This window comes from Larimichthys crocea, chromosome XIX (genome assembly GCF_000972845.2).
Source record: "Larimichthys crocea isolate SSNF chromosome XIX, L_crocea_2.0, whole genome shotgun sequence".
Classification (NCBI taxonomy): Eukaryota; Metazoa; Chordata; class Actinopteri; family Sciaenidae; genus Larimichthys; species Larimichthys crocea.
Window position 1 is genome coordinate 7,360,236 of NC_040029.1, and position 27,015 is coordinate 7,387,250.

Sequence of the window (27,015 nt, forward strand, 5' to 3'; positions counted from 1 at the left end):
CTCCAAACACACTGGCGAGCTTGAAGCTGTGTATATGTGTGTGTGTGAGTGTGTGTGTGTGTGTGTGTGTAAAATATCAAGGCTGTGATTCAGCTGCTCAGATGAGTCTTTTATTTGCTTTCTCCACAACAGTTTTTAAATCTCTGCCCCCACAGGTTATTTATCTAGATCAGATTTCATTTATTGATTTCACACAATCAATAGCAGACAAGCATTTTGTTCCACATTAAATAGCACAGGAGCATAACAGTGAAGCTGGAGATTTCCTATATATATATATATAATATATATATGTATGCATTTGCTGTAAAAGAAAAATAGAATAATAACACACATTTGGAGACATGGCAGCCTGTTTAGCTGTGGCCACCTGTTTTGTTAAAGGGGGGAGTGAGAGGGAGAAAAGCAGTGTTGGCTTTTGTACCAAAATGCAGCATTTAATAAAAAAATAAAAATAAAAAAAATATTAGCAAAGCAAATATAATTTTCACACCCTTAAACCTGACGAGAGACGGCGAGCTTTGGCAGGAGTGTGTAAAGAATATTTTTATCTCTCGTCCAGGAGAGTGTACGTTTAAAACATTTCATATCGGTTTGAAATGTGAAACGTGAGTCCCCTCTTCTTCTTTTTTTTTTTTCATTTTTCTCCATAACAACTACCTCTGTCTGACGAACCCCTACACCCACCCTCCCTCCTTTCCCTCTCACCCACTCCTTCCCTCCCCCTCCTCACCCCCTTGTCCTCCCCCCTGGGAATGCAGAGGCTTATTGAGGCTTGGCCACACTCTCTCCTCTCTGCCTGTCTCCTCTGTCCTCCTCCTGCCTGGCTCTGTGGAAGGGGATGGCAGGGCAGGGCGAGAGGGAAAAAAAAAGCGTGTGACGGCCGGCTAGGACGGACTCCTCCAACAAAAAAAAAAAAACAACACAAAAAGCCTCGAATGCACCAAAAAATGCAGCACACACACACACACACACGCTCTAATTTTTTTACCAGATGGAGGGCGGATGCACCCAGACTCCCTCTTTCGTCCCTTAACTAACAAATCACATGAATATACACAAATGCGAAATATGGACAATTACAGCTAATTTTTGCTGAATGGCTTTTGGAGGTGGTGGTGTGTAAGCGGGCATGTTTTGATGTAAATTATAATTTGCGTGCCACCTGTAATTATTTTTGTTTAAAAATGTTTTAAATCCGGTTTAGTTTTCACGCTCTAATTAAGCAATTGAGGCTTTGGCGTCGTCATATTTTGATCTGATCTAATTTTTCATTCAGTGCACCCTCGCATCGAGAATAACCGGAATTGTTCGGATTATTTATTTTCAAAATGGAAGGAGGGCATCTCAGCATTCTTGCCAATTAGTATTAATGAGGCGTTTGCTCACTAAGTTGTCTAACCAATGACATTCTCGTCCAGATGACTGTTGGCCTTCAGGGTTGGAGGTGTTACAGTAGCTTTACTCACTCACTGCCCAGCCTGTCATGTGGTATTTAACCACAGTTCATGACTTATCCCCTCCTCACCCAAACCTCCCGCACGCCGCTGTGAAGCCTCTGTCTTACAGCTGATACACTCTGAAATATTTAACAAAACCTGAGAAATGACTATTTTCCCCCCCTCTCATCCTCTCCCCCACTGTTAAACGGCTATAAAAACCCCTCTCCTCTCCCGGTGTGAAACTTGATCTCGGCAGCGTGAAGTGTTTGAGAGTTTTGGCCCTCGCCAGGTGTTGCTTGTCACATCCAGCTGTGAGCGCCCAACAGAAAAGCGCTCGCACACCTGTCCTTATTTTCTTATTACCCAACCAGCGCGAGCATCAGAAACCTCTCTCTTCTTTTTTTCCCTTTGTAGAAGACAAATCTTCTCGGCTGTGTTGTCATGTTGTTTCTGATTTGGATGTTACGCAGACTCTTGGAGATGAAAGAGGAAATACAGATGTTGCGTTATTTCTCTTTGAGGGCTTTCTGCACACACGGTTTTGAAGCGTTTTTGATTATTCCTTCATAGCACAGATGACATTTGGGTGTCGGGACATACCCTCAGAAATACACTGATTACATAATCTGAAGCTGCAGAAAGACAAGGCCAATCTTCCCCCTCTCCTCTCTTCTCCTCTCTCTCTCTCTCTCTGGCTGCTGGAGTTTGATATACTAGTCTGAATGTGGTTATTAAGGCTATCACAGATTCTCGCTTAAGGTGGAGGAAAAATAGGGAGAAGAGTGTATGTGTGTGCATCTGTGTGGGAGGGGGGGAGGCAGCCTTGCTTTCAGACCCAGACAATGCCAGATTTCTGCCAGTCTAAACAATTTGTCCATCTCTATTATTCCTCTGCCTTTTTAAAGTTCTGTTCGCAGCTCCCGCGGTAGAAAACAGGGAGGAAGGGGGAGTAGTGAGGGGTAAGACAAGGTGCTCCCTTTCTTCATCTTCTTTTTTTGCCTTCTTCTCTCGCCCCCTCTTCTTTCCACCTCCTCCTCCTCCTCCTCCTCCCCACATTTTCCCCTCCTCAAGGTAGGGGCAGCTTTTTGCCATCGTCACTGAGCAAAGGAGGGGAGAGGGTGGTGGGGGGGTAAAGAAAGAAGGGAGGAGGAGGAGGAGGGCAGGTTTCGCAGGGCGCTCGCGGACAATTGATTGTCAGTGGTAATGTGTTTCATTTACATGTTTATACCGTCAATAGTGGCGGGGGGTTGTCCACCACGCCATTCACTGCTGCCATTCCCATACGGGTTGGCAATTGTGTGGAGCAGCCAAAGCAAAGACACCTTACACTCCTGATGGCTTTTTTTTTTCTCCTGCAGGAAGATGCAGGGGGAAAGTGTTTTGCAGTGCATTCATGTCGAGGCAAATGAGGGATTATTTTGTTTAAGCAAGTGAAATAATTACTGAGAGATATCACAGGGGCCGGCAGGAGTCGGTGTGCAGCAGGAGGAGGTTGGAGGGTGGATGGGATGTAAGGGGGGGGGGTGTATGCTCAGACCCGCAGATAGCCGGGGATGAATCTCACTGGAGTATTTTTATAACGTCGGGCCTTGTGGTTGAATCAAAATAGACACGTTCCAATTACTCCATGTAAAACGGCGAGCAGGTTTCCGTCAATGCGAGCTAATAAGGAGGCATATTTGTCCTGTCACAACTACACATTGCACTTTGGCGTGCTGCGTGAGGCCTTATTATTTTCCGGCGCGTACGGTAGCGTTTTGCATCACTCCATTTTTTTTTTTTCTTTCCTCCCTTTCCCTCGGCTGCAGTCGTCACGAGCTAAATATATCCATCTGCTCAAAGTGTGTGAGTCAAGTGTATATAGCCAGGCACATAAAAATGAATGGACTTCCCTTACGAGATCACTGTGATTTGAAGCGTTGGTATATAGGAGCAGGAGGACGTCTCCTTTGGGTGACAGTGTCGTTTTTGAACGGGGATATTTTTCCTCCCCGTGATCAGTTTGTCAAAAAGCCCCGAGTATTTACAGTTATTGTTATTCACATGATTTTTATTTTATTTTATTGTGCGTGCGTGTCACAGCGAGGCACAGATACAGTCGTCGCAGTGTGATATCTTCGGCTTTCAAGCTGATATGTTATTCAACAAATCCTCTAATATGTGCTTTCCACAAGGAATTAAATCAGGAATGTAGCTCTGCAACAGCAGCCCCACACACACACACACACACACACACACACAAACACACAACAGCAGCACACATGCACAGTTTTTTTCACGCTTTGATAAGGCAGATAAAAGCAAATAGCATGGCTTGTGGCTGTACACCCCTCTCCTCTCCCTCCCCAACACACACACACACACACACACACCAATGGAAAAAAAAAAAAAAAAAACTAATGATCATCTCCATCCTGGACACTGGACAGAAAACTTTCATCCATCCCTCCTCCTCTTCCCAAAAAAATAGCCAAAAAACATTTTTGACACATTTTCTCTTTTTTTTTTTTTTTTTTTTTTTTTTTTTTTTTTTCTTTTTTTTTTTTTTTTTTTTTATTATTATTTTTTCTTTTTTTTTTTTTTTTTTTTTATTATTTTTCCTTTTTTTTTTTTTTTTTTTTTTTTCATTCTTCCTCCGTCGACCGCCCTGCTTGTGTGAAGATATTTTTCGCCTGGCGGCCAGAGAACACACACTTGCAGAGGCACCGCGAGCCCAGACCCCTGACACCACGGGTCTTTGGAATGCCTTAGGTACGATTTCACTTTCGCTCACATCAATGCTGACCTGAATGCCTTTCATATCTGATCCGCCGTGTCTCTCCTGGTAAACATCCCCCGGGGGGAGAACAAAGAAAGGAGCTCCTCTTCTTCTTCTTCTCCCTCTTAATCACAATTCAGCCCCTTTCGCCGCCAGCAGCAGGGCTACACATTTGCATTCAGCATCAGAAAAGGGCCTGAGATGAAAAGGGGGGCGAGAAAGAGAGAGGGAAAAAAAAAAAGAGAGAGCAAGACGAGAAAAAAGAAACAAGAAGAGGAAGGGAGAAAATAGGGAGAGAGGCAGAAAAGGGTGGGTGGGTGGTGGAGAGAAATAACTAGGGTGTTTGTGGTTGTTTGTTGGTCGTCCCCTGGTTACAAGCCTTTTATAGCCTCCCTACTCTAGCAGGGACCCAGGCCCCTCCTGACAGACAGATAGTGTTACGAGATGGCATGCCCACACTATTCGTGGCAACTCACACTTAAGAAGAAGAAGAAGAAGGAAAAAAAATCCATGCTGCGTCTGATTGGATTGTGCTTAAACAAGGCGATGAGAGTCGGGAGAAGGTGTCTTTTTATTTTTCCTCCCGTGGCAACAAAACTTCAAAAAAATAAATAAATAAATAAATTTGCGAACACGTTTTTAGTCGATGTTGATGTGTTTCATTTTAAAATCAGAAAACATGTAAACACACACAGTACCTCTCTCAAAATGATTAGCACGATATCTTTATCGTGCCATTCCCAGGCTCGATGTATGCAAATCTTAAGCAAAGATGGGGAGATGGAAGGGAGGGGAAGACGAAGAAAGAAGAAAGGGGGTGGGGGGGGGTACCACGGCTCTTTAAATGGCATCATGTGATATGGATTCCAGTTTTCTTTCTTCTCTTTCTTTTCCTCACCCAGAACTTTTTTTTTTTTTTTCTTTTTGGTTAAGAAGAAGGATTATCGGTACACCTTCCCTCCCTCCTCCTCCTGGCCAAGCTGCGCAGGATTTAGGCAGATTTACTTCAGCAAACACCTTTGGACACTGGGGGAAAGTAGGAGTCTGTTTGCAAAAGGGGCCTTTTGTTCCGAGAGGTTCTGGATAATGCCTTACCAGGCAGCCATGATATTAACCCGTGCTTTGGAGAAATCGGGTGGAGGTGGAGGTGGTGTTGGGAGGAGGGGGTTAACTCTTTGTATGACAACTCTTTGCTGTTTGCACATCCCTCCTTCTCTTCTTCCCTTTCTAAGCTGCGCTGCTTGTGCTCGGCTTCGGTTGTTGTTTTGGTCGTTCAGAATTTTTCCTTTTTATTTTTTCTGATGGGACACATTGGTTTGGAAAAGCAAAGCTGCAGAAGTTACAGTGTATTTGGGGTGATGCACACACACACACACTCACACACAAACACACACACACACACAGCAACTGCCACTGCCAAGAACGATGAAAGCGAGAGCGGTGGCTGGGATCCGTTGCCTGACTAACACCGAGGCATGAATCAGCCAATAGTGAGCCAACTCTGCCCCTGTGACTTCCCTTTATGTTTAAACGGCAATAATGATGTATCGTCCAAAACAATGTGGTGACACAGGCAGCGACGTGGCATTCCCTGCATGCTTTTGGCTTGAATCTTTAGCATTTTGTTTATGCATCAAAAAAAAAAAAGACATGTGCAAAAGTCAATTTTTACTGCACGGCAGCTTGAACTGTTGCTGAACTTCTGCTTCTTCCTCCTCCAGAAGGAATTGCCTCAGAAAAATCTTTTTATTTTTTTATTTTTTTGCTCACCCTTTAGCCACTCGAAACCCACCGCGAGTGCTCTGCTGTATCCACTCGAGATATTAAAGTTGTGAGTTAAATTATGCTAATTCAGCCGGGGCGCGAGTCTCGGTGACGCTCAGGTCGCTCGGACGCCGCCAACTTGTGTGAAAGAGGCAGAGATGGAGAGTGATGGAGCAAAGGTGACAGACTTAAAGGTGTTTCTGGCGGCGGCGTTCTGCCTGTCAAGTCCTGACCCGCCTCCCTCCATCCCGTCTCTTTCTCTCAGGATTTGACAGGTCGCATCACCCCCCCTCCCCTTCGCTGTGATGTACGCCTGCTCTGCGACACGCCAGTCTAAGTAAAGTTGCAGTGCAGTCAGATGTCTTTCTCCTGCTTCCCTGACTTGATTTCATGCCTTTTTGCTTGTTTTCTCTTTTTTCACTCTCACCCTCTTGTTTTTTTTCTCTCTCTGTTTTCTCTCCCTGCGATTTTGACAAAAAGCAAACACAGAAATTGAAACTTCAGTGGTCCGGCAAATAATTGCATGCATTTGGACTTTTCATTTACGTGTGTACACTCTTTACCCTAAGCCGGCATGTTTTATGCATTGCGTAGGAGGGAAATGCATTTTGAAATATCATGCCTCATTTGAGTCTTTCTCAAGTGAAAATGCAAAGTCTTTATTTGGCCCATCCGTTCCGTCTCGTCCTGCTGTTTGCACTTATTCAGTTGTTGCGCCGCGTCTCGCCTGTGATTTTCGACATTTTCCACGCGTCGACTTTTCTCATTTTGCGAGGGAGTCTGGGCGCCACAGACGACAGGTTGCTGAGCAGGTGTAAACTAACATTCGGATTTCATAATCAAATGGCAGGGGGGCGAAAAACAACTTTAAAAACACCTTCCTTCTCCAAACAATGCTATATGTGTGCGTGTGCATCCTCGTCTGGATGCACAAGAGGAGTTTGGACGGCAACTGTTCCTCCAAATGAAATGTAGTTTTAATCCCAGCAGATTTTCAGATTTACACATCCAGGAAGGATATTTTCCTGATTTTCTGATTTCCTTTTGGAAGAATCAGTGTAAAATGTCCTTTTCTGTGTAATCACATGTTATTTGTCATGTTCCAAAAATTCAGTACAACGGGGGGGCGATGTATCATCTGCAGTCTGTTTTTTTTAAACTGCTTTTAATAAACAGGATTGTGTCTCAATAGAGCAACAAAGGAACACGTATAGATTAAATCAGAAGAAGAAACACATCACAGCTGGTTCGAGCTCGTGTGTGAATGCACTCCTGCGCTGTGTGTGTGTGTGTGTGTGTGACTTATCACTGCTGTCAACCGTAAAACAGGGCACAGCTTTGTGACGTTTCGGAGGAAAATGAGGGGGAACAAGTAATCACCTCAATCGCCCATTAAAATGATTTTTTTTATCCCGTTTTTTTTTTTTTTCTTTTTCCTCCTTTTTTTTTTGGCGGCAGCTGCTTCAGAGATGACACCTTTGTGCAAACAAGTGTTGAAAGCAGCCTCCAGTTTTCTGCTCTGATGTCGGCACCGCCGATCTGCAAGCGCCGCTTGCTGCCACATGTGCACACACACACACACACACACACACACACATGCACACACGCACAGACATTTAGGGAAACACACACACACACACACACACTCTTTGATGTATGTTTGATTGTCGGGTGGAAGAGCTCTTCTGGCAAGGTCACGGCCGCGTGGAACAATCAATAACAGATCACCAGATTAAGGCATGGTGACATCTGGAAATCTGGGCCTTTTCCACATACGACTCAACACATTTCGCAGCCGAGCGTCCCACCTTTAATTCAGGATAATAGAACATGCTATTTGATCAGGGCTCGCTCTCTCACTTTGGTCCATTATTCAGGAGGTGTCCCGCTTCTCTCTGCCACCTAAGCTCTCTTGCTACCTTTTTTTTTTTTTTTTTTAACGAGGACTTGTCTGGTTTCGTTCGTGCTCCGGTTTCCTCTCTCCGTCTCGCGTGGAAGTAAATTCAGATGTGTTATCTCAATTTAATTGTAGCCGATTGCCGAGCGAGATTAGGGACGAAATTAGGTCATTTTGCGGTTGCACAAATTTCGCTCGCTTCCACGCTTTCATCTCGCCGTTGATCAAGCACCTTCCTAACCGGAGGTTGCAGGGAAAAGAGGAAATGGTCAGAAATTACACTCCTTGTTATTCCAACATACATTTAACCTTTGGCAAGAGTGAGTCAAGGAGAGCTGAAACATGGAGGTGGGGGGGTGGGAGCACATCTTCCCCTTTTAAATGTCATCTGTGATGCAGTCAGTGGACATGTGTAGCAAAGTCGACCCTGTTAAAAACTCTGAGAGGTGAATTCACGTGTTAATGAGTTCTGACTGGAGAGGGAGCCCCCTCTCCTGAACGCCTCGTGTCCCGTCGCTGTCAAACGCGAATGTCAAACAAACACCTCCTCAGGTAGCGGGGGGATAATCACACCGACAGGCCTGTCCTCAGCCTTTCTGACACGCAGGACAAACACGGGCTGAGGCTGCAGCGGAGACGAGTTTTCTGTGGTTTGAGGCTGCAGTTTGGGGTCTGGATTTTGGAGCAAGGTGGTCAAGCAGGAGGTCAACGATTTAGGGGGAAGCATGTTTGAATACACGGCAGTAAATTTAACAGTGAGAGGGCTGGAGGTTGGAGTTTGACAGGGCTGAGCTCTTCGGGGTTGTGGTCGTAGTTTTGGTTTGGGTAACAAAGCTAGAATCCAGTATTTGGTTTTGGTTTGGACGCTGCACTGAAGCAGAATTTCAAGGATAGATTCTGTGTGATTATTATCATTATCTATTTTTTTAAAGTCATGATGAAGTGATGAAGCTGAGGTTTCGGCGGTTGTGGCTGTCGTTTGCTTTTGACGCCTCATTTTTTTTGGCCTGAAGTCGACTGATTGACGACTGAGTTCTGGCCATGTTTGGTTTGGGCTGCTCTTGAAGCTGGATTGCTGGAAGCCTGGCTGCAGAGGGATGGATGGGTATTTCCTGACCTAGAAACCTTGTGGGAGACTGGATTAGATATGGAGACTCGAGCTCAGATTAGGCCTTGTGACCCAGGCCGGTCTGTAGTTTAGGTCAAGGCTTTGTGACTCGTGGGCCTGAGGTTGTTTTCGACATCACTGAGGTTTAAATGTTTAGTATATTCTTAGTGATTTTGGTTGTGGCCTTACAAACTTCTGTGGCGATTGGGTTTAAAGTCAAGGATGTGACTCTGCCTTTTTGTGTGTGTGTGTGTGTTCTGTCGCACGAATCAAGCCGTTAGTCAGAAGTTGATTCTGACAAATTCAGCTCATCACAACAGTCATGCAGTCAATCTCGGACTTTCCTGCCTTGAAACTTTGCTTTTCATGTGGCCCTCCACTCCATTTCCCCCCACCTCTACTTCCATCCATCCCACCAGCCAGTCATCTAACCCACTCTAATTACTTCTCCCCCACCCAAGGGAAGCTACTTCCTTATCGCCCGGCCGTCTTGCTCCAGCATTCCTGAGATAAATTCCCCACCACTTTGTTATTCTTACTACTTAGGGGTATTGGAATTAGCATGTCCATCAAAGCAGACCTTGTACTCTGCCTTTTTTCTCACACCCCCCCCCCTTACGACCTTATCAGTGGTCATACATTACAGGCCGGGCATGAGATGTGCCCACGGGCTGCGGAGGTGAATAACGGACAAAGGTATCGAGCTTTGGGTGTCTGACATCAAAGACTGAGGGATGACGAATGTGCAGCTCGTGGCGCTTTGCTGTACTCCGGCTTTTTTTTGGGAAACGCAGGTACTTCAGGGCTGCGTGCTAAAGGATTCGTCAGATTGCGGCTCAGGTAGCTATGTGTCCTTTCACACTCTGTGTTTGCATTCACCGAAAACGGCACATTAAAGAGCTCCCCGCGTCATTCACACGGCGAGCGAGTCTCACAACCTTTGAGCCCCTTCATACCTGTTAAAACCTCCACTCGGCAATTTCAAACACGCACAAGCATCCCTGGGTAAATAATCAGAGCTCCATTCATCCCTGCACACCCCACTTTTTTTATTTATTTATTTTTTTTGCAGATGTGTGGGTTTGATCAAGACCGAGCCCTCGCTTCCTTCCTTCCTTCCGCTTCTTGCCGTATGTTTCCCAACATGGTTTATACCTCAACAGCAAGCAGACGCCGCCTTATAAACTGGCAATCACAGTACCCCTAATGTTATTACTTTTCATAATTAGTTACAGCAACACTCATTCCACGACTGGCGGAAAGGAGTATTCCTTAGTAATTAAGGTAATGAAATATTCATTTATGCTACCTTTTCAGCAGTCTCACAAATGAGCCAGCCATGCTTAATGTCCGCCCTGCCTCTGATTTTATTATGATGGCAGACTGGCACATCTGCAATTAGTACTCGCACTGACAGTTAGCGTTTTGCGCGGGGCGGTAAGCAGAGGGAGGCGAGGTGAAGCGGCAGAGGGTGGGTGCACCCTCGCGTGATTCGCCACCTCCCCCCTAGACCCCGCCTTCCTCCTCCAGTGCCCTCCACTCCGCTAACCTTTTTTTTTTTTGTCTTTTTTTGTTGTGTTACCTTTTATCTCCTCCTCCCCCACCTATCCTCCCCGATGGAGAGGTTACCTTTTCCCAACGGGGCAAAATCGACTTGACATAACTGTTCATCAGTTCCCCCCCCCCCAACACCCTCACCCCGAGGTAGTTTGCATCAAATCAGGCCTAGTCAAGCTTCAAGTGGAAATTGGCAGGCCAGAACCTGACAGCGGAGGAGAGAAGGAGGGAGGGAGCGACTGGAAAGCAGGCGAGTCGCAGCACAAAAAAAACCTGAGCTACATCCAAGGTGGTGATTGTAAGGTCAAGTTCTGGGGTTAAGTGCTAATAAGTCAGTTTAAAATCAACCCTAATTGAACTGGACAAGATACTGTTTGCTTTCTTTTCGGGGTCCAGGTAGAGAGAACGTGACTGATAAGTTAAGATTTGTATTGCCTGCCAGCGTTGTCCATGTTTTCATTTTAGTGGCTAAATTCCCACATTTTCATCATCACAGTCACGATGTGGCTGACACGAGCAGAGCGTCCCCCCATGTGACTTTGAAAAAACATCCATGCAGCATTAGCGAGGAGCCGTGACGTGCAAGTTTCTGCTCACCAGAACAACGTTTAACCTTTCTGGAAGAGGCATTCTTAAGATTTCAAGCAGCCAAAGTGTGTTTTAATATCAAACCGCCATGAATATTAATTACCAGCTGGGGAAAAAAAAGTATTTCAGAGTTTGGGCCAAATTTTTGCAAGCCTTTTAATTTTTTTTTTTTTAAAGAGGGCACTGGACGGTGGATGGGGCGTATCATCGATTTGAAAATGGCTGACGCTTGCAAACAGTCACACATGTTCACCAGGCACATCTGCACACACACACACACAATGGCACACACAAACACATGCCTTTACACGAACGTCCAGATTTGCATATTTGGACACACACACACACTCAGACGCACACACATCTCTCTCTATATATATATATATCACACACAGATGTACACACACACTTCACACACATGCTAATTGGCAGACAGACAGGTCGCAGCAGACGCAGATGTGCCGCTTCTTCCTTTTTTTCTTTCCTCCTGAACCTCACCGCGGCCCTCGGAGGGGAAGCAGATAAGGACTTTGTGATGAAACTTTTAGTGAGTCTCGCTTGCTCCAGTTCTGTCGCCGCCACGTCACAAAGCTCGCAACGCTGCGTCCCCACCACCCCAAACCCTCCCCACCCTCCCTCGCAGCTGCCATATATTCTTATTAAGTGGGAGAGTGTGAGTATTATTGCGTTTTTTTATTCACTTCTTTCTGTCCACAAGTGCATATTTGAAGTGTTTTTGACCCATTAACGCTCATGTCTCTTTTTCTTCACCTCTCTCTCTCTTTCGCACCTTTTCTCTCTCTTTTATCTTTTTTACTTCTCGGCACTTTCTCTGCCACCCTCTTCCTTTCCCCTCCTTCTGTCTTAATCTTTCTTCCTCCCCTCCTCCTCTCCCACCCTCATATTTCCCCTCCCTCTCCTCCCCTCTCCTTTCCTCTCCTCTCCTCCCCGCCTGTCCTGAGCTTTGCATGTGCTCTGATGGGCTGATGGCCGTTTCGACAGTTCAGCATTGAGGTAAAACGGTGTGACGGCAGAGTTTTGTTAAGCCGAGAACAAAGGCTCAGAGATGCCGGGCCAAGCCATTGTCCCAGCGCCCATATTGGCCTTGCCACAGTTTTGCAGGATTTAATGCTCTGTTTACCTCCAGCCAATCGCCACTAATATTCAAAGGGGAGCTTCTTCCTTTTCGACGCACCTCAGGATGATTTAAGATAGATCCATAAAAAAACAAAAGTCACGGAGCTGCACCTTTTATCTGTTTTGAGGGAACAAAAGTAAACTTTGGAGTTCAGTATCTTTGAAATGAAATGTCCACAGAGGCTTTAAACTGTCAAACATACTTGTAATCCATGTAGTACACAGTTCATGTGTGTTATCTTTGTTCGTTTTATCTCATTTTCTCCAGCGATGCCACTTTTAACTTTTTCTTTTCAAATCAAGCAACTAATCTGGATCACGGTCGCCCGGATTCCAAACTGCAAAGACTTACATCCCCCCACACTCATGTTAAAGATGACCAGACCAATTTTAGACCGCAAAGCCCCCTCAGTAAGTGTCTGTCACTGTGACTCGGAGAGAGATATGAAGCAAATGTGTGTGTGTGTATTACATAGAGAGAGGGGCAGTGTGTGTGTGTGTGTGTGTGTCTGGTCCGTTGGAGTTCCCCTGCATGGTCTTTGGGCAAACTGAAAGCAGCGCTCAGTGGGATTAGAGAACGAGTGTTGCTGGGGGTGGCCGAGGGCGGAGGACAGAACACAAGAGGATTCTGGGAGTTTTTGCAGCCCTATAGCAGGCCCATGGCAGTGATCCCCCAAAGGTCTTCTACAGAGGCAACAACACTAACTTTTTGACTGTTTCCAAAAGGGTGCGTCCAAAACTGCTCAATCATCCTGAAGCTTTTGGAAATTTAATTTCAACATTTCGCGCAAAAATTTAAGAATAACTCCTTTAAAAAAGTAACTTTGATTTGAATATCATTCTGCTGAAGATCGGCTTCAACTTTTTACCCAGGACGTCTGAATTTAACCAGGCTCCATCTCCAAATTAACGGGAGTTTTCGCTCTGAGTAAAAGTTGCGACTCAAAGCTAACGTAAGCTTTTTGCAGAGAAGCGGAAACCCATCTCCCGTTAACAGCCGAAGAAGGCGGCGGCGTTTTAAAGAAACGCGGCGCAGCATGGCGGTGTGTTTTTGTTTTTACTGCAACAGTCACTCTGACATTAACATAAAAGCGAAGTTTCAGAGAACAAGGGGCAATAAACACAGTCGAAAGCGCCGTCATCGAACCCAATGATATTTTCACGAGCACATAAAGATTATGAGTCCATTCCAGTAGCACCCATCTGTGCTTTCATTTGCGACTATATGCTCAGTAGTTAAAGGGGAGGCTGAGGAGCGAGAGCGGATGACTTTCATTTGGTTAAATAGTTTGTTAAGGTCAAAAGAGAAGAGTGTAATCCCCCCTCCGCCAACAACAACAAGCCCTAAAACCTCCGGATGATTGACAAGCGAGGAGGTTGGCGACAGTCGTTTTGGGGGAAAGAAAGCAAATAAGACACTTGGTGACAAATCCTCTCCGTGCTGCTCGAGCGATTAACGGGTTAACTGAATGAAACAATTTGTCAACAGACAAACTCAGTCTTTCCAAACCCTTTCTGCTGCTGGTTCTCCTCCTCGTTCTTTTTTTTTTTTTGCAAAACAATTACAAAATTACAGTAGATAAAAATTGAACGGCGCCAGTATTTATGCAATCAACATAACGAAGAAACAAAACAATTTAATGTGGAAAAATCATCATTCATCTGCATTATAATTGCTTCTCTTTCACATCTACGGGGATGGTTAATTAAAATTGTGATTAAATGCGCCTGCACTGCCTAAGATGTCTTCCCCCTAAACAGGTGCTACAGAATTTAAAAGTAAAGAGAAAAAGCTAATTAGCATTCGAAATTGAGAAATTGCCTGCAAGAATCAGTGTTAATTTCACTCACTGATGAGGTAATTTATAAAGGGGGAGCGCCGAGGAGTCTGTGCAACACGAGAGATTGCAACACCGACTCCCCCCCCTACTCTACCCCCGCATCCCTGCTTTCCCAGCGTGCAGGTGAAGCTGTTTGGAAAATATTGAAGCTATTTGGTATTCTGTCTTCGTTAGCGTCGCTTTCAGAGTTCATCTGTGCCCCCACAGCAGCTAGAACAAACACCCGGGACTAAATAATGATATATAAAGGCGTCACACACACATTTACGCACACACACCTTTCCATTCGCAGAGATAAAGACAGTCAGGAAGAGCGCTTGCGAGCGCCAAGACGGCGAGTAAGGAAATGCATGTGAGACATTAGGAAGCGGAGGTTTATCCAGGTGTAAAAACATGTTCGGCTTGTGCCGCCGTCTGATGCATCGTCTGCTGTTGTTGGAAAAAAGCCACAAATTTGTGACAAAGAAAAGAATCATAAGAAGAAAAATAAAACAGACAGACTCGTCATTTTGGTTGCAGGGTCAAGCAGCTCGCTGGGCACACGAGCGGCAGTTGTAAACTTTTCAATTCAAGTTAGGGAAAACACAACATCAAAATTGCGGTGGCGTGGTTTTTTCCTATTGGACTCCGATCGGAGCAGAAACCCGCCGCTCAGGATGTTGGCCGCCGTCCTCTGTCCCGCTCAGAGTTTCCAGAAACTTCACAGATACTGCTGATCTCCAGCTCTCATGTACGCTCCCCCTAGTAATTACCTGTCATTGTCCATCATTATAGTTGGCCTTGGAGAAATGTCAGACCTGGAACACGATGGAGCCAAACTGTTCCATCATGTTCTGAACTTGGCCGCAACTGGGTCGCAACTCCCTTTGAATTCCCCCAGTGACCCATCTATCTAATATATCTTGTTTATCTTGTTTGCATGCTTCTGTCAGTGGTTCTTTGGTGAAAGAAAGTAAATTGAGCCAAAAAGTTCCTTTGATGGTTGACCTGATGTGTCATCGCGCTTGATTTTAGAGAAGACTCTAGCGGAGACACCGACTGTTAAAGTTTTTTACATAAATTGATGTTCTTAAACCATGGGGGTGCTGGACAGGTGGGAGAGCGGGTTGAGCTGGCAGTCCGTAGGTCATTAGACTTCCACGGCGGTGGAGCTGAAGCATCAGCCAGCACGAGGTTCACACAAAAAAAAAAAAAAAAAGGGAAAGCCAATTTGCTGAGACATACTCTGTCGACCTTTCATCATAACTGGGGCCTTTTTCTTTTAGATTTAAGTCCAGTGAGCAGAACTCAGCTGCCTGTCAGCCCCTTAAGCCCAGCCTCCCCCTCCTCTTACTCCTCTTCACTTTTTAACAATCGCTCTCACTCAGCCTCAAAGCTCCCCCAACTTTCCCCGGCTGCTATGTGACAAATCATGTACTTTACACCCCTGCCGCCGCCCCCCCCTTTGCTTTTGACATCCAAGCTGCTTGTTGCGATGTTGCTTTCGTCGGAGCTCTCTCGTCACAAAACTCGAGGTGTTTTGGTTTTCTTTTTCAACGTCAGCCACGAGCTTACACGCAGAGGGTCGGGGTGGATATCGCATCGTAGATTTGGTTAAAGAACGAGCAAACTCAAAGAAATCTGGCTGACGCTAACTGTACTAGACTTCGCTCAAAAAACTGTAACCTCATAAACTCCAATGACCGGCCAATGGGTCAGCCATTACGAACTCGTGCTGCTCAGCCAAACATTCTTCAAACCCACAAAACTTTATTTTAAATTGTAGCGGAGATCCCAAAGTGTCCAAAGATATCAAATGTGTCAGGGCGGATTTGGGGGAAACATGATGCACAAGACTTGTACAGTGAAGTCTTGGATTCGTAAGTGTAAACATCATATAGCTCTTTGAAGAGTTCAAACAAGATGATACAGAATATGTGAATGTTCCAACTTTTAGAGCTACTTCAGGGGAAATAAAAAAGGAAAAACTGGATAATGTCTTGCAAATGTATCACTCGGCAACAAACAAGAATGAGAACATAAAGGAATTCGTCTAAACTCCTTCATGCACGTCAGCCACAGTAGAGCTCCCTCATGATTATTTTATTTTATGATTTCCCCCCCCCCTTCTCCTCTACATCCTTTTCTTCCTTCCCTCTTTTCTTTTTCCGCCTCCTCTCGAGTCACTCCGCTGAACAGGTCAGGCAGTAAGTGACAAGGTATTTCGTCGTTTTGTGAACCTTTGCCAGACTGATTGTTCGGTGCAAGTGTAGTGTAACTGAGCCGCTTGTAGCTCGCCGGAGTGTGGAAAATAAGATCGAGGACTGATTTTTTTTTTCTTCCCTCTTCCACCTCCTTCCCCTCCCTCCCCTCTCTGTCTCTCACTTGGTTTTACAACAATGTGAGATAGTAAAATAGATATCGAGTGGCTCAGCGAGAGCTCCAGTGCGCCGGTGTTGCTGTCGCTCTTCATACATTTCCGTTCCACCTGACAGCCCGCTGCATTGCTCCAACATTTACACTCGCACCAGTTTGACCCGTGACCACTTGTATGCTATTACCGCTCAGGCAGTAGCCATACTGACTCCTCTGTTTTTCGCCCAGGTTATGAATGTGAGCCGTCGCTGTGCTGCCAGCACCGGTCAGAAACTCTTTAAGTTGTCGACACGTTTCTGCACCAGTGACACCGAGACAAATTCTAGTTCTGTTTCTGGTTATTTCCTGAAACCGACTGGTGATCCTAGGCCATTTTTATAGACTGCCCGAAATCACGAGTGCGTTTCTGGGGAAATCCCAGTAGATGCAGAAGATTTGACTCAACATGTAAGACAGAAAAGGAAGAATATTTCTGACTTCTTCAAATAAAAATCTGCTCGTTTCAAGGGGTTTGATTTCCATGCAGTTCCTTGAACGAGTTTAATTTTTCCTGGATTATAATGTCGTGGTGGAATTTCATAATGATTCATTTATAGACAGAAATCACGAGAGAAGATGAAGATTGTTTACCCCAAACCTTTACTCAAACTCATTTTTTGCTCAGTGTTTTTGTTTAAAAATACATTTTCCACCTGTGGTGTTGGATATACCTCATTTACTGCAGCTAATCTGAGTCCAGTTAATAATCAATGTTTCTAGCCTTATTTGTTCATTTCCACTTATTTGAACTTTGTTTTGAGTTTCTGGTGTTTTTTTGGACTGCTGTGTCATCTGTGTGAAGTGACTTAGCGTCTTGCTCTTGCTCTACAGAACAGTATTTATCTTGTGGCAGATGAAGCAAACCTCTTGTGTGTTGTACTGCAAAGTCTGCTTTGTTTATTACTTAAGGCATAGCTCGGAGATGAGTGTGTGTTTATCAGAGAAATTGATCCCGTAGCTTGTTATCGTCTCTCTTTTTTTTGTGATTTAAGAGGTAAAGATAGTCCAACATATTGTCCTGTTCCTGCTGGATGCTTATCAGGCTTTGACCCGTGATGTTTGTGTTGATGTAGCGGTGGCAGAATTGCAGTTTATCGGAGTCAAAGAGATTCCTACAAGTTCAAAAACAAGCCAGAGAGAAGCAGGAAAGACCTCCCTAAAAAACCCCTCCGGGAGAGACTCGTGCAACGACACCGGGGGGGGAGAAAACAATCGCAAATATTAGGCGGAGAGGGAGGAGGGGGGAGAAGGAACACACACACACACACTCACACACACAAACAAAAAAACTCCAGTTTGTTTATGTGCACATAATGCGAGTCTGTGCGCCCGGTGAAGCGCCGCAAATGGGAGAAGTATGCGTGGGTTTCTCAGGTAACAGGATTACGTGGGCACATAATTGATCCATTTGGGGGAAAAATGACAGGGCTCTAAAGAGGCCTCGGCTTTGGAAATGGAGTTTATGAAACAGGCATTCGTAAATTCAAAGGAATCAATATGTCAATTTTATTACATCTCCGGGCCAGATGGGCATTAAAGGCACAGCTCATCCCTCTGCCTCTCAACCTCTCTCTCTCTATTCTGTCATCTCACACTCGGGGTCTCTTCATCACTGTCCTTTATTTCTTCCTCTCTCTCTCTCTGTTTTTTTTTCCTTTTTCTCTCACTATTTCCAAATGTTTGTCTCTCCCTCCCTCTCTGTTTTCTTTCACTCTCCATCGCCGTCTTCGATTACATCCACACACCGAGCCAGCTGAATTTGAATTTTCTTTTTTTTTTTTTAAAAAAAGGAAAAAGACACCGCGAGTGCATGTTCATTATAAAAACCTGCATTTGAAATGAGTCGACACAGAGCCGGGTTAGAGGTCTTTACTACTTAACTTTACTACTGCACAGCTCCTAACCCAGGGTTACGTCATTGTTGTCCAGATGCTCGGTTTTCCACATCCACACTAAAACATGAGGTCAGCGTTTTCAAGATCCGTCCAATCTGGTGACATAAAGCTCAGAAACGACATCTTATATCTGAATATTTGTTTGTGTACTCGTCCTTCCTTCTCTCCTTTCTTTTTTCCTCTCACTATCTGCGACTGTATTTTTGACAAAGGTCTCCCGCCCTCCTCCCTCAGTCTTGTATTCCCTCTTATCTTTCTGTCTCTTCCTCCCTAATTCATTTTCTCCCCTCCTTCCTCCCTCTCTTACGAGCTTTTACTACGATGTGTACATTATTAAGCTCTCTCTCTGTCTCTGTCTCTGTGTGTGTTTGTGAGGCAAAGGTCCTCAGTGGCCATTTTGTCAGCAAGATTTTGCTCAGTGTGTGTTTGCATCCATACATGTGCATGGAGGAGGAGGAAACTGTGTGTGTGTGTGTGTGTCTCAGAGGTATCAAATATCCCTGTCCAGGCAAATGCATCAGCTGAAATATGTTTGTCAATGCAGCTGTTGACTCAACACTATTATTCTTAAGAAGAAGCCGTTTAAGAACGAGCGGCGAGCACAATAAACTGTTTCAAAGCTCAGGGCCAACAGTCGAGCTTTTAAAAGGCAAAAAAAACAGGGAGAAAGAGAGGGTGGGGGGGCAGATTAAGCATTCTGCATTTCCCTCGCTAAAATATTCACGTTTCATTTAAATACAACGGCATCCCAGGCAAGATTTAATTACCATCCAGCGCTATAATGCAAATGAATAATGCAGCAAAGACTGATGCAAACGGATAGAAATATAAGACTCCGGCTTGTGGTACGTCCAGAGGAGAGTGCGGGGGAAAAAGAAGGGGAAAAGGTTAAAAAAGAGAGAAAGAGATGGACAGGAGAGGAGAGGAGGAGGAGGAGGAGGAGGCAGAGGAGTTAGGGAGGGAGGCAGCAGCACAATTACAAGGCCCAGCTTCCACGGCGTTTGCCAGGATTTTCCTTCTCCCATTCCAGTAGTTCATTTTTGGAGTAAGTAAATAATAAGAAGTTGGTGATGCTTGCATTTTTAATTCCACCCCCTCCCCTCCCTGCACTTTTTTTTTTTTGTGTGTGTGTGTGTTCAGTTCACTGACTGACATCTGCTATCAATGCTAAGCAGGTGTTCCCGTGCAAACAGACGTGCCCCTGTTTGTGTTTCGCCATCCCCGCCACCGTGCACCCAAATGAGCAACGTGATTAAGAATCCTGTAAATTTTTGAAAGGAAACGGATGGCTGCCCGGCTAGAACGTAATTACACCGCCGCCGACATCCGCAGCTCACCGCTGCAGCAGCCAGAGCCAAAGCAACAGCAGAGAATTAATAATATATAATGGCATCTTTCCTTGTAATTCATAAATGAAATAAAATGAAGGAGGAGTAACCGCTGATAAGTTTTTTTTTCTTTCTTTTCTCTCTCTCTCTCTCTCTTTCTCTCTCGGGTGGGTGGAGGGGGGTTTTGCAGCAGCAGCAGTGGAAATTTTCAGAAATTGAGTCGAGACGATCATCTTCCACGATGCGTTAACTGAACTCCGGGTGTGTGTTAGGGGAGCAGGGAAGACCGATTTCTTTCTTTGACTTTCTTCTGGTTTTTAGCTCATTTATTTACTAAATGAGGCCTCTGCGTATGTTCCTTCACTCTTCCACTCTCCCTGTTTTGTCATTATCCGCTTTCACTCTGCTGTATGATCATACATGCCTTTCGCAATGGACAATTAGCTATGATATCTCAAGTGGCAGCTAACTTCCTTCCCTTGAACTTCAAAGGCAAGTCGGCACATTAAGTTTGCAGTTTCTTCCTTTTTTTTCCTTTTTTTACGTGGCGGACGAGCGCAGTATGTGTCTTTACCTTCACTGATATTTTCTAATGTGAGTCTGGAAGAGAGGAGAAAAAAAAAAGTTGGGAGAGAGTATTTCATCAAAAACCGATTAGAAAGTCAGTCAAGAAATGTCAAAAAATGGGCTAGATGAAAACAGAACCGAGGCTGAAATGTGCTGAGGAGGAGGAGGAGGAGGAGGAGGAAGGAGGATGCAGATGGTAACCTCTGGGGAGGAGAAATGAGGTGAAGGGAGTGAAGCAGCAGGAGGAAGGTAGCGTGACACACAGGCCAACTAAAAACCCCCTGACAAGACTAGTTTTGACAGAATGTGTTCTCTCCTTCCTCATGTGAGAGGAAGATGATTATTTTCCTGTTACATCCATCCAAAGATTATAATCACCAGAGCTGCCAGGTACGACATAATCGCTCTTTATAGAGTCTGACGCGCTCATACATGATAGAAACCCGGTGTAAGTGCAAGGGGACGTTGTAAGACATGTTCTGGGGCGACGGCTGCTACGCTCCACCTCCACACAGGGATTTGTGGGGCCTTGTAATGCACTTTTCACCCAATTTATATCCATTTCTCAGTCTGTATCGCGGTCCAGGCACCTTGGCTACTGTTTCCTCCCACGGCAGCTATTGATAGCGGCTGACAGACATTGTTTGGACAGTGAAAGGTGCGTCTCCCTGTAAACGCTGGCTTGCAGAAGGGAGGCGACACTCCTCTCCTGTCCCCTCTAATCAGAGCCAGAGATGGTTGCATCCTCCCTTTCGGATACACGATAATTACCCTTCTCTGTGAACGCTGGGGCTTCACTCTGAGACGGGGAGGGACAGACTCTGACAATTATATTAGGGATGTGTGTGTTTGTTTCTCAGTGTGTGTGTGTGTGTGTGTAAATCCCTGTTCACTGTCTTGTAGCTATGTTTTCCCCTTGCCACAGCTGAAAGAGTTAGTCCGGCGCTCATGATATGAAATAATAAGGTGTTAGTTATGTGTGCAGCTCCCGACTGTAGCAGGACAAACATTGTTTTTGTCTGTTTGCTATCTCTATAAAGAACTGCTGTGGCAGAGATCAGTGGGTTTACTGTATGTGTTGCTCAGTGGGAAGAACAAGGCGCTGACACAGCCGGGGTGACAGGGTTCAGGTCTATTTGGGAGAACAATGCTGAAGATGTGAACATTTTTACATAAATTCAGTGCAGAGGGTGACGGTATCTGTCCTTCAGAAGACGCTCGGCTCCCCGCGTTGTGTTGCAGCACCGTGCACTGACGCCGTGTTATCACTTTGACCACGTGACCGGAGAAAGTTCGACTGGAAGCGGCGACCCCGCGGTTAGGACAGCTTCACGTGAAGCATAAAGCATTGTTGTCATGGTTACCTGCAGGATAATATGCCTCGTGCATTGATTTAGAGTTCATTCTGTGACTGTAATCTAGCCCAGTTTGACAAAAGATGCCCACTTACTCGCTTTCATGGAGCTTTCAGGCACATCTAATGATCCTCCTCTGTCGAGTCCAACATTATTTCGACTATGGGAATTGGTAGTAGCAGCAAAATAGTATAGCACAGCGTGCTATATAAAGTATATTATAATGTACAGCTTATATAGCAGAGGTTAGTAAAGGATAATATTGTACAGCACAACATATATTATAGCATAGATTTAGTATTTGTAGTACGTCTTGTACTAACGTTTGGTGCAGTATATTTCCTGTGTTGTAGCCTATAGTGTTGATAGTAACAGTTGACTGGTTACCATGTGTGACGGCAGTGTTAACGGGGGAACAGGGCCGCTTTACTCCTGCTGTGCCAACGACACAGTAGTACACAGAGTACTGTTGTAACCTATAGAAAGCCTGTATAATAGTAGTGACAGTGTAAGCAGTGTTATTGGACGAGAAAGACAGCACGACTCTGTCTCTGCTATCTCTCTCTCTCTGTGCCGTGTGTGGACGATGTTTTCCTCCTCCAGCTGCTGGGAGATGATTCGGGTCACCGCGGGCTGCTAGGGGAGGGTAGCGAGTGAGGCGGGTGGGGGGTTTTGGCAGGGAGGGGGGCAAACTGACGAATCAAGGGGGCAATTGTGTCTGGTGCCAGTCAGTCGTAATTAAGAGCAGGATCAGGGGGTGGACGCGCGCATACACACCGAGACACATGCACATTGATGGACCTCGGGACATAAAATCACATAAAAACACACATGCACGTCGACACATACATGGACGTTCACACACATGCTTAAGCCAGGCCCTCTATACAGAGCAGCTCACCTGAAAATAATCGCTGCGAGGGGCAGCAGGGGATGCAAATGAGGCCGGAGGTTAGCGTGGGAAAAGTGGAGCAGCGTAGCCTGGGACTAGGTGATCCTCCGGGCAGGGGGCCGGCCTCAGGAGGGGCCTTTGTTTCCAGCCTCCGTTTAAAAATGCCCAGCGTGCACCACCTCCTCCTCCTCCTCCTTCTCCTCCTCATCCCCCACTCCTCTATCACCTCCCCAGCCCTCCCAGTCCGGGCCAAGCAGATAGAGAAAAGCAGTGATATATGGTTTGTTTAACAAAGGGAGGTGTGTGTGTGTGTGTCTCGGTTTGAGTCATTCATTTAGGTTATTTTCATCTGAAGTGACAGACTTGTGCAGACATATCCTCACATTTTTAGCCTCAAACTAATCCAAACTGTCCACTGAAAGTTCATTTTGGTTTATTCAGCCGCTCTTTGAAGCAGAATTTACTCACAGAAATCATGTTTTAATCTAAATTATGGGTAAAAGGAACCACCAAGATCAAATCAAGACAAATATTTGTTGGAAAAGTTCAAATCAATCTGTTTTTATTGATTTATTAATGTATTTCCCCTTTTCTCTTTCTCTTCTCGGTGCCGACCCACCTCCACCTGTTCCTCTTCACTCCAAAGCAGGTAAGCACTTCAACTCCAGCTCCTCATGCATGTCACATTATGTAAACAGCACCTGTATCACCGCCTCACACGCAGCGATCATCGCACAAACCCATCATTTCACATAATGCACACACACACATGTTCAGACCTGGCCATGTAGCCTGAGCCCCGATGAATTCCTGAGCTATAACGAAGGGGGAAATATTGCTTTGTGAACAACACGTTCTCATAAATATGCAAAGAGCTGAATACGAGTGGAGCTGTAAAAACGCATGTACGAGGGGGGGGAGAAAAAAAAACTCTCCAAACAAGATGCTCAGCGGCGGCGTAAATGCAAGAGCGCGGTTGCAACCTGTTTGAGGGCGCCGCAGTGGATGCTGTTCACGCCGGCCTCCAGACACCACGGCCGCTGTAATACCTCTCTCTCTTAATTATTATTTATTGGAACTACCTCTGGCTCTCCTCGCCTCTCCTCTCGCCTCCTCTGTCCCCTTTATCGCCTTTCTAAATAATTTCTACAAATGAGGAGGATTTCAGCGCTGCCAGCTCGCGCACGCACGTGCACAGCGCTCAGCTTTCACTCATCAAAGTTTAATCGAAGCCCGCGTTTTAGTTTTTTCGAATAAAGCACACTTAAAAAATTTAGATGCAAATTATTTTGCATTATTCATGCATTCTCCCAGTCCTTGTAGATTTAAACATTTCCGAGGCCACCTTGATTCAAGTAATTACCTATGCCTCGGCAGGCTCCGTCATGAATAAGGTATTTCCTACAAGCAGAGTATGCGCCTGATGAGCTTTTAAAGTGGCTGTACACCCAACTTGTGTATTGCTTCTCCTGCATGAGTGACTAGAACATGCATCCCAATCGCTCTCAGGTGGGGCGGGGTGTTCTGGGCGGGTGGGGGCAGGGCTGGAGTGACAGCACTTTCACTTTTATGCACCGGGGGCCTTCAAGTCTCTATCTGTCATCTCCTTTGTCTCCGAGTCCCTCCCTCTGCTTTCCCTTGTGTCACTCACCTCATGGTCCATCTTAGCCAGTCATCTCTGCTTGCAAATGAGTCTTGAAACCTTCTTTGCTACAGACATTTGGTCACAGGAATATAATCGTAAAGGAAACGAAGTTTGCAGGATGACTTTTCTTCACTTTTTTTTAAGGAACATGCAACAAAACTTGCTTAGATTATGCCACATTCACTCTCAAACGGTTGGTCAGCTGTCACCTACAGGCTGGGATCTGTTTCTTTCCCACCACATCTCTCCACCAGAGCCAAAAACCTGCAAGTTATTGCACCTTCACACTGGAAGACACCTGCCAAACAATCAGCTCCACAGCACATCAGCTGCGGTGTGAATGCAGCCTCCCTCTCTATCCCTTTCTCTTTCCTCTCCACCCTTTTCTCCGCCCCTCCCTCCTCTCCCTGCCCTCGGCTCTTTTGTATCTTTATCCATTTCAGTCTGAAGGATCCCAAAGTGTTTCGGATCTGAGCAGCCTAATACCTACCTTTAAGCCCGCGGCTTTGAAGCCTCTTTTTGACATAACAAGGGAACTTAGATTTTCCTCCCACTTTACCTGAGTGCCGGTGAAGAGCCTCCTAAACCACACCTGGCTTTGTTGGGCAAACACTCCCGCTCATCCTTTCTCCTCTGTAACACCCTGCAAGCACTCCTCCACGTGCGAGGAGCTTCATTTCAGAATGAGATTCCTTTTATTGCAAATTGCTGCATGGAAGTTATCAGCAATCTCGAGGCATTTACATAAGACATATTAACATTTTACAGAATGTTATCTCAAGAAGTAAGAATGTAGAAACGAGCATCAGGTGATAATTACTTTCTGAAATTTATTCATAGTGTTTTTGGAGTGAAACCTCTTCATGACAGTCACCTTGACAAAAAGCATCTCAGTAAGGACGCTTCTACATCAAGTGCGTGTTGTTATACCTTTAACTGTCAGCTGCTCAGAGCGCTTGAAATCTGACCTCACCTTCAGTCAAGACAAAGACAGAGAGTATTGATTCTCGGATCAAAGCTGGCCAGATGACACATTATACCCTGCGGATCCTTCCTGTAAATACAACATTTTGTTTAAACATCAAAAATTAACATGTTTAAACTGTAATCAGAATCTAAAGAGTGACCCTCTGTGCACGGGAGGAAAGTGTGTTTTCCTGCAGGAGCAGGGAACAAAGCGAGGTTATGTAGGAGAAATAATGCAGCTGTGGCCTACGAGCGGGGGGAGGAAAAACAAAGTAGTTGACTCCGCGACTCCATCATCTTTACTACCCAGCAGAAGAATTAATATTTAAACATTCTAATAATGTAGCTCGCCTTGCATGCACTTTTAAGCAAAGCAACAATATTTTTCACCTGGGGTAACACAATGATTTTTCTTCCCGCTGTGCACAATTTCCCTTTCTGATGATCTCCTCCAAGCTTCCCACCTCCACGCTGCAGCCGGGGATGCACATCCCCCCAAAACGTGTTTTCTGTTTGTTTTTTTTTCACCCCACAAAATAAAAAGAAGAAAAATATTCATGGAGATAAATATTGAAATGAATTTTTCCCTGTATATGAGCGGAGACGGCCGAGGCCACGGCTCGAGGAATGCACAATGCGTTTCCCTTGAGGAGTGAGCAGTGATTCATAAAATCGAACCTGTTTGAAGGAGGAAACTTGGTGAGAATAGAGAAATGGCGGCATAATGGAGGACAAACGTGTGGTTTCCAAATGTTTTGTTTATTTTCTACATCTGCTATTGAACTTGCCCTTTCATACTAAGAACTTAAGCTTCGGTTAACTCAGCTCCTGGCTGCGAACTGCGAATGTTTCCTCCTGATTCGTCTTTAAAAACAGCGATCGGAACCAAGAAGCTCCTCTAAATCAGAGAGGCAGATTTGAATAATAAATCGGTTAATAAAAGAAACTACAAGACAGTTTTCAGTGCAGCTGCATCCAAGGAACTTAATCAGATGAGAGGTTGAGCTGATGTATGATATTTGATAAATTTAATAAGATATCGCTGTGGGACTAATTTATCAGCTCGAGTGTCAAATCAAACAAAAAAGGGTCAAAGTGAGGTCAAGAGGTGAAAGGTTGGGATTTGGAAAAGCCATTAAATGTGACACCAACAGAGAAACACGCTCACTTTTTATATCCCAGCTATAATTTAGTCATTGATTATCGGGTTCATTCATTTGTAGGGTTATTTTAATCCATCTGTCGTGCCGGCTTTCTCAGGATAAGAGTCAGAATCACAGCTCACTCCCCAAACACCGTCCACAGTCTGATCATTACATCAGAGCAAACCTTTTCCTTTCCCTGCATCCTTTGCATCTCCAGCTCTCTCCACCACACAAATTACCTCTTTTGCAAGCCTGTTTCTCGTCTTGTTTAACATCGGCGCAGTCAGCTGCAGACACACCTCAGTTCAACACAACACAAAGCCTGCTATTAGCATCAAAGGTGTAGGTAACTGTTGACTCCCGGGGGATAAATACAAACAAATAGGCGCTGAAAAGGAGGTTAAAATTAGCCAGTTCAACGTATTCTCAAAGGCACAGGGGCTGAATGTTTTACAGCGCTGTGTTTGAGCGAGCGTCTGTGAACGCGCCCTGTCAACCAAATGCATTACAGATGCCTTAAGGTTTTGTAATTGATCATGAAAATGAATTGCCAAGCGGCCGGGGCTAAATTGAATGACATAAATAAGAGTTATGCATTAAGCATCACTCTCCTGGATTTGTTTATGTGCATGCGAGCGCTGACGGCTTGTGATCAGGAGGATGTTTGTCTTTCATACATCACAATGCCGTTTCCCCGTGTTGCTCCACAGCTCACGGTGCACACACCTTGTCTGAA

General features: G+C 45.2%; 1 protein-coding gene across 1 annotated transcript in view; it reads left to right on the plus strand.

Moving 5' to 3' along the window:
* zeb2b (zinc finger E-box binding homeobox 2b) overlaps positions 1-27,015 on the plus strand; it is a 111,184-nt gene that overhangs the window by 29,755 nt on the left and 54,414 nt on the right.